The sequence below is a fragment of the Lathyrus oleraceus genome, chromosome 6 (assembly GCF_024323335.1).
Source record: "Lathyrus oleraceus cultivar Zhongwan6 chromosome 6, CAAS_Psat_ZW6_1.0, whole genome shotgun sequence".
In the NCBI taxonomy this organism is placed as follows: Eukaryota; Viridiplantae; Streptophyta; class Magnoliopsida; order Fabales; family Fabaceae; genus Lathyrus; species Lathyrus oleraceus.
The window spans coordinates 369,484,121-369,494,366 of NC_066584.1; the positions used below are offsets into that span (position 1 = coordinate 369,484,121).

General features: G+C 32.7%; 1 long non-coding RNA gene across 2 annotated transcripts; it reads right to left on the reverse strand.

Moving 5' to 3' along the window:
* Positions 1-1,271: 1,271 nt before the first annotated feature.
* LOC127093403 (uncharacterized) lies at positions 1,272-7,499 on the reverse strand. 2 transcript variants are annotated; one of them, XR_007792535.1, is made up of 3 exons: positions 6,601-7,499; positions 6,433-6,507; positions 1,272-1,655 (listed from the first exon to the last, which is right to left on the reverse strand). It is a non-coding gene; the product is annotated as an uncharacterized LOC127093403 (long non-coding RNA). The 2 variants fall into 2 exon arrangements; XR_007792534.1 differs by having other exon boundaries at positions 6,433-7,499.
* Between the last annotated feature and the right edge of the window lie 2,747 nt (positions 7,500-10,246).

Here is a 10,246-nt window from a genome sequence, read left to right on the forward strand (position 1 = left end):
TTTTAAAAAAAAAAATAAGGAACCAATCGATTGATAGAAGGATGTAATCGATTGAATGAACTTAATGTAAAACAAAATTTGAGAAATTAAAAGGGATCAATCGATTGACATCTGACCATCAATCGATTGACACCAAACAAATTTTGAAAAATACTTAAAATAACACATAAGCAAACATACTTATTAAAATAAAAATATTTTTAATAACTTTAAACAATTAATTACTAAATATTATGAGAAAGAGTGCACCTTTAAATTTTGATGAGTTATATATCACACTCATCTAGAATCCCAAGTTCCCTTCGAATTTTGTAAAATGGTTCTCGTGCCAAAGGTTTTGTAAAGATGTCGGCAAGTTGATTATGAGTATCCATAAATGTGACTTCGACATCTCCTTGAAGCACGTGATCACGAAGAAAATGATGTTGAATGTCAATATGTTTGATTCTTGAGTGCATGACCGGATTCTTTGTAATGTTTATCGCACTTGTGTTGTCACAAAGAAGAGGAATGCATTCGAGATCGAATTCGTACTCACGAAGATGTTGCTTAAGCCAAAGTATTTGAGCGCAACAGCTACCTACTGCTATATATTCCACTTCGGTAGTGCTTAGAACAACACACACTTGTTTCTTGCAAGCCCACGATACTAATGCATTTCCAAGGATGTGACATGTACCACTAGTACTTTTTTGATCAATTTTACTTCCTGCATAATCAGCGTCAGAATAACCAACTAATTTGCAAATACTACATTTAAGATACCATAGACCGACATTTGTTGTTCCCTTGAGATACTTCATGATCCTCTTAACAGCGGTGATATGTGATTCTTTTGGATTTGCTTGAAAACAAGCACAAAGACAAACACTGAACATAATATCAGGACGGCTTGCCGTCAAATAAAGTAAGGAACCAATCATACATCGATACTTTGTTATGTCAATCGAAATACCTGATTCATCTTGATCAACATAAGATCTGGATCCCATTGAAGTAGACATTGCCTTGCAGCTATCCATGTCGAATCTTTTTAACAACTCTTTGCGGTACTTTGATTGGTTGATGAAGATGCCATCCTTCAGTTGCTTAATTTGAAGTCCAAAGAAAATAATTCATCTTACCCATCATGGACATCTCGAATTCTCCTTGCATCATTGATGAAAATTCTCCACACATTTCTTTGTTTGTTGAGCCGAATATGATGTCGTCAACGTAGACTTGAACCAATAAATAGTTGAATCAGTTGGATATGATTTGCTCCTTAAATCTCTCAAAAAGATATGATTTGTTATATTTCAAATTCAAATTTAAATCAAGTTTAAATCTAATTTGAACATCTCCAACTATCAAATAAATTAACCAAACATTACTAAAAATAATTGCATCAAATCTTATTAAAAATCAATCAAAAAATATGCATCAAACAACATTCAACATGGCCTGTTGTCAAAGTCAGATGTTGTATAACCGTGTTCCACATGTTGCACTAGAACATCCAAATAAACTCTTCTCCTTGACTTCCAAATCTTCTATTGTGGAGAGAATCTTGGATAGACGAAATCTGAACCAACTGCAATTCTCATATGTCTGTTTCCAAGAGATTAAATGTTATAGTCCACATGTTGGTACATCTTGTTTTACACGTGTTCCTTCTGCACCAAATCCAACTTGAGTAAACTCCATACTATTTTGCAAAATGCAACAAATCCAAACGAACCAACAAGGCACACTTCATCATACTCCTCTACTTCATACTTATATTGTAAGCATACACTATTTTTTGAGAGTTATTTTTTTTTTGACAACGCATGCTTGAGGAAAGCAATAATGTGTGAGTGCATGTTGATCACACATAACATCTCCATCAAGTACAGGAACAGACAAAAAAAAAACTTAATTCAAATTTAAAAGCTAGAGATACGATGCAAATTCAAATGGAAACATTGAGACCAAATTTCTAATCAAGGCATAATGGCCCAATACTAAACATGCTAAAAACACACATCATATTTGTCCAGTGCAATAAGGGAGATCAAAATTCAAATAAATTCAACAATTAATAGAAAATATACAACACAACCAAATCAAATTCAGATAGATCCAACACACCATATAGCAGACATAATTCAGGAGCACTTGGAATATCTATGACAATTTCTAATCAAGGCATAGAAATTAAGGTTTAAAATCTAATGCCACATGCAATAGGAGTACACAACATTTCAATCGAGAAAAATCACTAATTTATCAAAATAGACTGAGCACACACAACATGCTCATCCAGTGCAGGAAGAGACTTCAAAGTTCACTCAAATTCAACAAGTAACAGAAACTAGGCATTCACATCAGATTCAAGAAGATCAAAGCACATCATATTTCATACACAAATCAGGACCAAATGGTAGACTTAAGATAACTTGATATATGGAAAAGAAGAATATACTCATATTCAGATGGAAGAAACCATCACTCAATTAAGACAAACAAATATTCATAGTAACATTAAAGTCATACACAAGCACATTCGGGGCAGGAAGAGACATCAAACTTCAATAAAACTCAACGAATATTAGCAAATATGCATAAGCTAACACATCATATCTAGTATACTGAAGCACATTAGGTTACAGACACAATCCAGACTCACATGGCAGACCTAGGCCAAAAGACTAAACAAGGAAAAGATGCAAGAACTTATTCTCATACTCAACACGTATTAAAAAATATTCAGATGCACGCTAGGGATTAATGAGAGGCACCAACTAAAGGCAAATGAGATTACACAAAATTGAGATATCAGAGACTGAGCTTTCATTGACAAATCAAGGGAAAGATTAACCTCAAGAAACTAATATCAAGCAACCAATCCAACAAAGTTCATAGATAGTTTATCAACACAACAATTACAAGCATAAACGTTAACAAAGTAGCTCAGTGATCTGTAACAAATACAGCCAGAGGAAGAAAAATAAAACTAGTATATAAAAATGAAAATTAATTAATTTAATCAAAACTCCAATTGTACTAACACAAACGGTCTTAAAACTAAAACAAACATGAGAGATCTTTAAAACAAAAAATGAACCTTTGCATAATGTTCATAATATAGCAAATAACACTTTTCATATCTTCTATCCTTTTAAAACTTTAGGTGCTTTTCTTATCATAAGGAGTTCAGTCATACAAAAATGGATCTAATTCTAATTGGTTTTTAAATATTTCCTTATACGTTCAAAGGCTTACCAAACTAAAAAAATTAGTCCCACTTAATATGTAGGTACAATAACTACTTCACACAAGATGGTCCATGCATAATCTAATACTATATTGGGTGGTAAATCTGATTACACTTATGGCTTAGTTTGTTGTGAAGCATGAGATAAGATGCAAATACCATCACAACACTACTATAGAATACACATTTCACAGAAGGATTCCACCATAGATGGTGTGTCGTAGTAGTAAAGAAGGGTGTGGTTGTATGTGTCCTCTTTACCACCACAAGTCAATAGCCGTGGTAAAAATATAAAAGAACGTAACATACCACTACGGTTATATAAAGCATTCGTAGTAAATGGTTAAGATCAGAGGTTCAATACACAACGCCTGAATTTTTGTAGATTTCAATACATTTCACAACGGTCCTAGATTCTAACCGTGGTGAAAGACTTAGCGCACAACATTTCACCATGGTCTTAGATTCTAATCATGGTAATATGCTTACTTGTGTTTATTATAACTTATGTGAAATACTTATTTCATCATCTGCTCACTAAAAATATAACATTTCAATCTGATTTAAAAATCAATAATATGACAAATTAAGTTATATTAGATGACAAGTTACACTAAGCAATGTTGTACGAGTTTCATATGATCCATTATCCGAATTTTACTCTTTAACGATTAGAACTTGTTTCAATTCTTCTAATTCTTCTGCTAACACTTTCTTTACATCTAATTCATTTTGAAAAATATTATTTATTTTATAGACAAAATTAGAGGTGAAGGAAGTGATAGCCGGAGAACTAGAAACATTGAATCAAGTTCTAACGATTAAAGAGGAAGATACAAAAAATAGGTTGCAAAAAACTCATAAAATATTGATGACTTAAAGTTGATTTCTAATATAACTTAATATCTCATATTATAATTTTCTAATTCAATTTTCAAGATTATATATATTTAGTAAGGGGTTGGAAAACAATAAAATCACATACGATATAATAAACTCATCTTCTACATATTGACTGAACATAATCAAAGATGCAAAAAATATATCATTAAAAATAACAAAAATATCATAATAACACAAGCATTTACAACATACCTCAACAAAAACATCAACAATAGAACATTCACAATGACTCACCTTAAACAGCTACACAAAACAGTTATCAACAAAAACAAAATTATCAACAACATATCACTTTTATCAACAACATACAACTTAATTTTATCAACAAAAACAAAACCATCAACAACATACATCTTTTATCAACATTAACATACCTTAACAACAACATCCACCTTAATTTTATCAACAAAAACAAAATCATCAACAACATACAATTTTTATCAACAACATACAATTTTTATCAACAACAACATACCTTAACAACTACATACAAATTTTATCATATATGAGCTAAACAAAATCATAAATATACCTAAACAATAACATTCAGAATAACACAAACAACAAAATAGATGAGCTAAACAAAAAAAAAAATCAATATACCTAAACAATAACATTCTAAACAACACAAACAACAACAATTTATGCAAAAACGACAATATACAACATATCTCAACAAAAACATTAACATGTCCCAACAAAAATATCAAAAATATCACAACTCATAGCATAAAAGATGGAAACGTCTCACGTACTTGAAATGTGAAAAGGAAGTGAAAGAAATGAGTTTTGTGTAACACCTTTCCTTGATCCATAAGAGTTAGAGAAGATATTTTGGAGTTTTGTGAAGAAATGGTACGCAATTGTTTATGAAGATTAGGATAAGGCATGAGAGATGTTAGGGTTTTGTTTCATGAGAGAGATGATTGTTTTGTCCTGAACAAGAGAATTTTCGATTATATATGGATTATACTTTTCAACACTGTTGATAAAAATGATTGTGATGAAATGTAGATACATTTCATAATGATTTGAAAATTATTGGTGCTAAAATTCGAAGTCTGTCACTCCAGATACTTTCACTACGGTTTAGGTTTGACCATGGTAAAATTTCTTTTAATGAATAACAAAAAAACGTCTAAAAACAAATTATTATTACAACTGACTAAATAGTCATAGTAAGATGAGTCATAGTAAGATGATGTTACGAAATATATATTTTATAGTAGTGCGAAATTGTGTTACTTTAACAAACACTAAAACTAATAACAATAATAATGTACATGTAATACATATTAAGATAAAAATTGAAAGGAATAACAGTGAAGAAACCATATAGTTTATATTACAACTTCAGAGTAGCTATTGCTTCTAGTTTAAATTCAACATGCATACCAAATACATCTAAGTAAGATCAGTAACATAAAACTAGAAAAAAAATTAAGTAAATTGAAAAAGTAAAACCATAATCAAACCATAATCATATAAGAATCAAGTCTAAGTAAAACCAAGCATAAAACTTGCTTCAAACTCAAACAACTTCAAAGTTTTTAAAAAACAACTTTAAAATCATTATGCATTAACCTAACTCCTCTATTATCACATATTATTTAAAACACTGCTTATTACAATCGTTAGATCCTGACTTTTAACACAGAAAGAAATCAAGAACGTCTTGAAGATCAAATGGAAGTCAATCAAAAGGGGCAGACTCAACAAAACTCAAGAAGTTCTATGGAGACAATTCATCACGATTCTCATAATTTTAAGGAGCATAACTGAAGTTACATTTCTAAAGATCATAACAAACTTCTCTGCATTTCCAGGAGCATAATCTTTATATACATAGTTCTAAGGGGCGTAACAAACTTGACATTTCTAAGGAGTATAACAAAAAAAACGCTCTAAACTCAAAGGAGCATATTAATCATATTCACAGTTTTATGAAGCATAACAAGCTATACAACTATAAGGAGCAGATCAAACAAATTGATCTAAAAGTCCGTTGACATAGTAAGCACCTCTGAAACATGGGTACTTCTAAAATGGTGAAGTACCGTATTCGTGGTACTTTATTTTTTTTCATTATTCGGTTTTGAATGAAATTGGTGGTTTTCTCAAATATCAATATAGTTTATTTAGGTGTTTTAATTTTTTGTTATTGTATTTTTTAACATTATTTTTTGTTTTTTTCAATTTTTAATAGTGGTGTTTTGTTATGAACCTAACAATTTAGTTCTCTCCTCATACATTTTATAGAAAATTCTTATTTCTTATTATCGTATCCGTACCTTGGTTTTTTTTAAAATGTCGTATCCTGTATCCTGTACCGGTACCAGTACCCGCACCGACTACCGTACACGTACCTATGCATCATAGGTAAGCACCACAACACCAAATCAGTAGAAACAAGAACAAGTTTCTCAACATAATAATGTAGCACTAAATTGTTTTGTTACCAGGATGAATTGAACTCTCGCACATTGTCTCAGCTACGAGTGGTTCCAACAGAGAAAAGCAAAGTTATTTCTACAATATATATGAAAGAAGAAAAATTGATTAAATCATAAATTAGAGTAAAAATAACCATTTTTTGTTGGGAATCACAATACTGAATGGAAAAAAGTTTGAAAATCATTTGAGGTTTGGGAAATTTTGAACAAACAAAGTCTTTAATTGTTAGAGTTTGAGACCTACGATAAAGAAAGGGTTAGATTCGAACATAGAGAAAAGAGAAATTTGAAGGAGAGATTGTACATGTTAAATGAAGCTTGTAAGGAAGTTGAAGGAGAGATCATACACAAGTTTAAGGAAGCTCTTACTTGGGGGACAAATTGTACACAACTTGAAAATGAACTATTCCTCTTTATTAGAATTTATTTCATCACATGCTAATGACCATTGCAGCTTTCAGGGAAATTGTTGTTGCCGTTGAAATACTTACTTGAAACCTTTGATTGATGATTTTGTGAAACCCTTGATTGACATGATTTTGTGAAATACTTGAATTTCATCCAGACTGTTCTTAAGCGTTATCGACTGGATAAAACCTTAAAATCCTAACTCTCTGTATGCAATTTGAAGGGTTTGAGAAGAAGGATAAGGGAAGAAAGGGTTAGGGTTTGGGAGAAGAATTGTAACGAGGACAATGTTTGTTTGGCTTGAAGTTCACAGCTTCTGAATAATCGTAAGATGGGGGTTTTGATGAGTTTCGGAGGGAATAATTTTCACTTAGCTCTCTATGAAATTCAAAAAGGGAACAAGTTATAATTGTTTTTTCGCTCTATGAAATTCAGAAAGGGAACCATGATGCTGACCACGGTTTGACTCTAGTAAGAAGAAATTTATCACGATTTTTTTTATCACACGTAGGAGAACGGTCTCATATAATAAATATTTTATTAAAATAGTTTTAAAAAACTATATAAGACCAAAGTTTTAACACACTACTAATAGAAACCATTCTCTTTTTCATCTACAAAACATTTTTCAACGGTTACATAACATTTGAAAAAAATATATCCACTATTGTATCAGAATATAAAATTTATTTCCTATTACTCTCTACGAGAACAATTTTTTACCTCCTAAAAATTAGGTGTTAGTTATAGTCAAAATGTTGTAGTGGACCTATCTTCACCTTCTCTGCTTGGTTCCTCGCCCTTCTTAGATCTGGGGCTTTGAAATACATCTCGCCATTGAGATTTGGAGTCGTATCATACTGGGGTGGAGTCGCCTCAAATGTATTTCTTCAAGTAGCCTTCCTGGATGAGGAACTCATTCTCTTTCTTGAGTTGGTAGAAATCTTTTGTATGGTGACCTTTGACCTTATGAAATTTACACCACCTGTTAGGTTCAGGTCCCGTGATATCCGACTTGAGGGATGGTGGAAAAGCAATATCATGTGCGTGGAGGATCTCAAGCTATATCTGCTTACGAAAAGTATTCGAAAGTATAAAGTTCTCCGTAGGCCTCTTGCCCTGCTTGAAGGTCGTAATATCCCTGATATGAGAGATGTAATGGCTAATGCGTGACTACTGCAAGGAATCAAGATTGAAAAACGTTTTATCTTTAGCTTTCCTAGCCTTTTTCTCCATGTTGCTAACATTGCCCTTTATGTGGCATTTGGAATGCATCACCATTTCATACAGGAAACAACATGCCTCTAGGAAAGGGAAATATTAAAATGTATGCTCCCTTAATTTGTTCTAGAAGGCTCTGATTAACATATCATGGTTCGGGTGCATGACCTTGATGGTCGTCTCATTGTAGCGGCAGAGATAAACTCTCAAAGATTTTAAAGGACCTTGGTGAATGTTGAACATGGTGGTTGTTGACATCATCATGTGCATGCATTCTGAAAAATTGGTGGACAAATTTTGTTACTAGGTATTAGTAGCTAGTGACTGAGAGTCGTGGCAGACTCATGTACCCCTTACCACGACATGCCTGAAGGTTCGGGAGAGGAACTTGCATATTAAGGAATATGAGGCCCTAATGATCACCATATACATGTTAATGGAGGCGACATGGTCATAGGGATCACTTTGTCCATTGAGTTTTGCGAGTGATGGCGGTTTGAAATTTTTGGTACAAGGGCTCCCCAAATTTCGTTAGAGGGGGGTTTAGGGTCTAGAACGTATGCCTCCTATGTGGGATCGCCTCTTGCTAGCATTGTTAGAGATTAAGGATGTTGTGGCGCATATCTCTGTTATGGCCTCATGGTCGCCGACATAGTTGTTGGTGGCCGAAGTTTCTGCCCTCCTATTCACTACATTTGAAGGGGTTTAAAAAGGTGGAAATCAAGTTGATAATCAAATAAAAGGTGTCAATATCAGTTTTACGGGGGGCCCACAGTGTAAGACCCTAATTTTGACCCTAAGATCCCTCATGCTATCTCATTATATGCATTAGCATTGGGATCACACCTTGGCATCCTTCTTACCCCTCATCCATTGGGTTTACATTGGAAAGATCACCAAGCATCATGTGATTGTATCACACTTTGTACTTTATCATTCTTTACTAACCAAAATACCAAAAATATGTCTTTGTATGAACTAACTCTTTTGTAGGTAGAGCATGTGCTCACCTTTGATTCATTAAGCTCACATCTAGGGTTTAAGACCCTTAGTGCAAGGATCTAAATCAAGAAGTGGTTTACTATGGCTCTAAGCATCATATATGGATCCCCATGATCTCCACATGTTATTTTGATCAAGAAATCATCAAGAGTTTGGAATTGGTTTGCCTTAGAAACCCTAGTTCATATGGGTATCTTGTGTAACTTCTTCAACAAGCTTCTTCAATAATTGATCAAATATTTCAAAGGATACTTAAAATTTCATCATCTTATGCATATATTGTCCTCCATGAGTCCCAAAAGTCAAGAAAATTGCAAGTTAGCAAGTTGGTTAATGGTGGTTGACTAGAGAAATTCATCTGATCAAAACCGGGGTTCCCTAGATCCTATATCCTATAATTTTTATCATATGAAAATTATTCTAAGATAAACTTTACTCTAAATGACATTCCAAACAACTTTCATGTAGAGGTCTAGAGCTAATTTTACTTTGAAAGTCATTTTTTATGGTGAAATATTATAGGTCATTTTGTCTAAACCCTAATTTGGAGGTCAACCTCCCAAGGCCATAACTTGCTCAATTTTTATGAGATAAAATATTTCCAAGTTGCAAAATAAAATTGAATATGTCTACTTAAACTTTGATGTTTTGAGGAAGATCTAATTCAACTTTTATGTGCATGTGATATGAGGATACATTATAGGTCATTTTGGACCAATGTCATTGAACAAGTGATTTTCCTCAACTTCAAAAATGTATAACTCCTTCATATTAAATCCAAATGAGGTCAAATTTGTGACCATTTTGAAGGAATTTGAGATAGATACAACTTTTATGGAGGAACTTTTCTCATTTGGAGCTCACATAAAAAGTTAGCCAAGGTGGAATAAGTGAACATATGGCTTGACACTTAGAAATTTTTTTAACATGTTTGATTTTCCCAACTTCCACCTCAAAATTCATCATGATCCAAGCTTCAAATGAAACAGTGTCCAACATGAAAGTTGTTCCTCTTGATCTA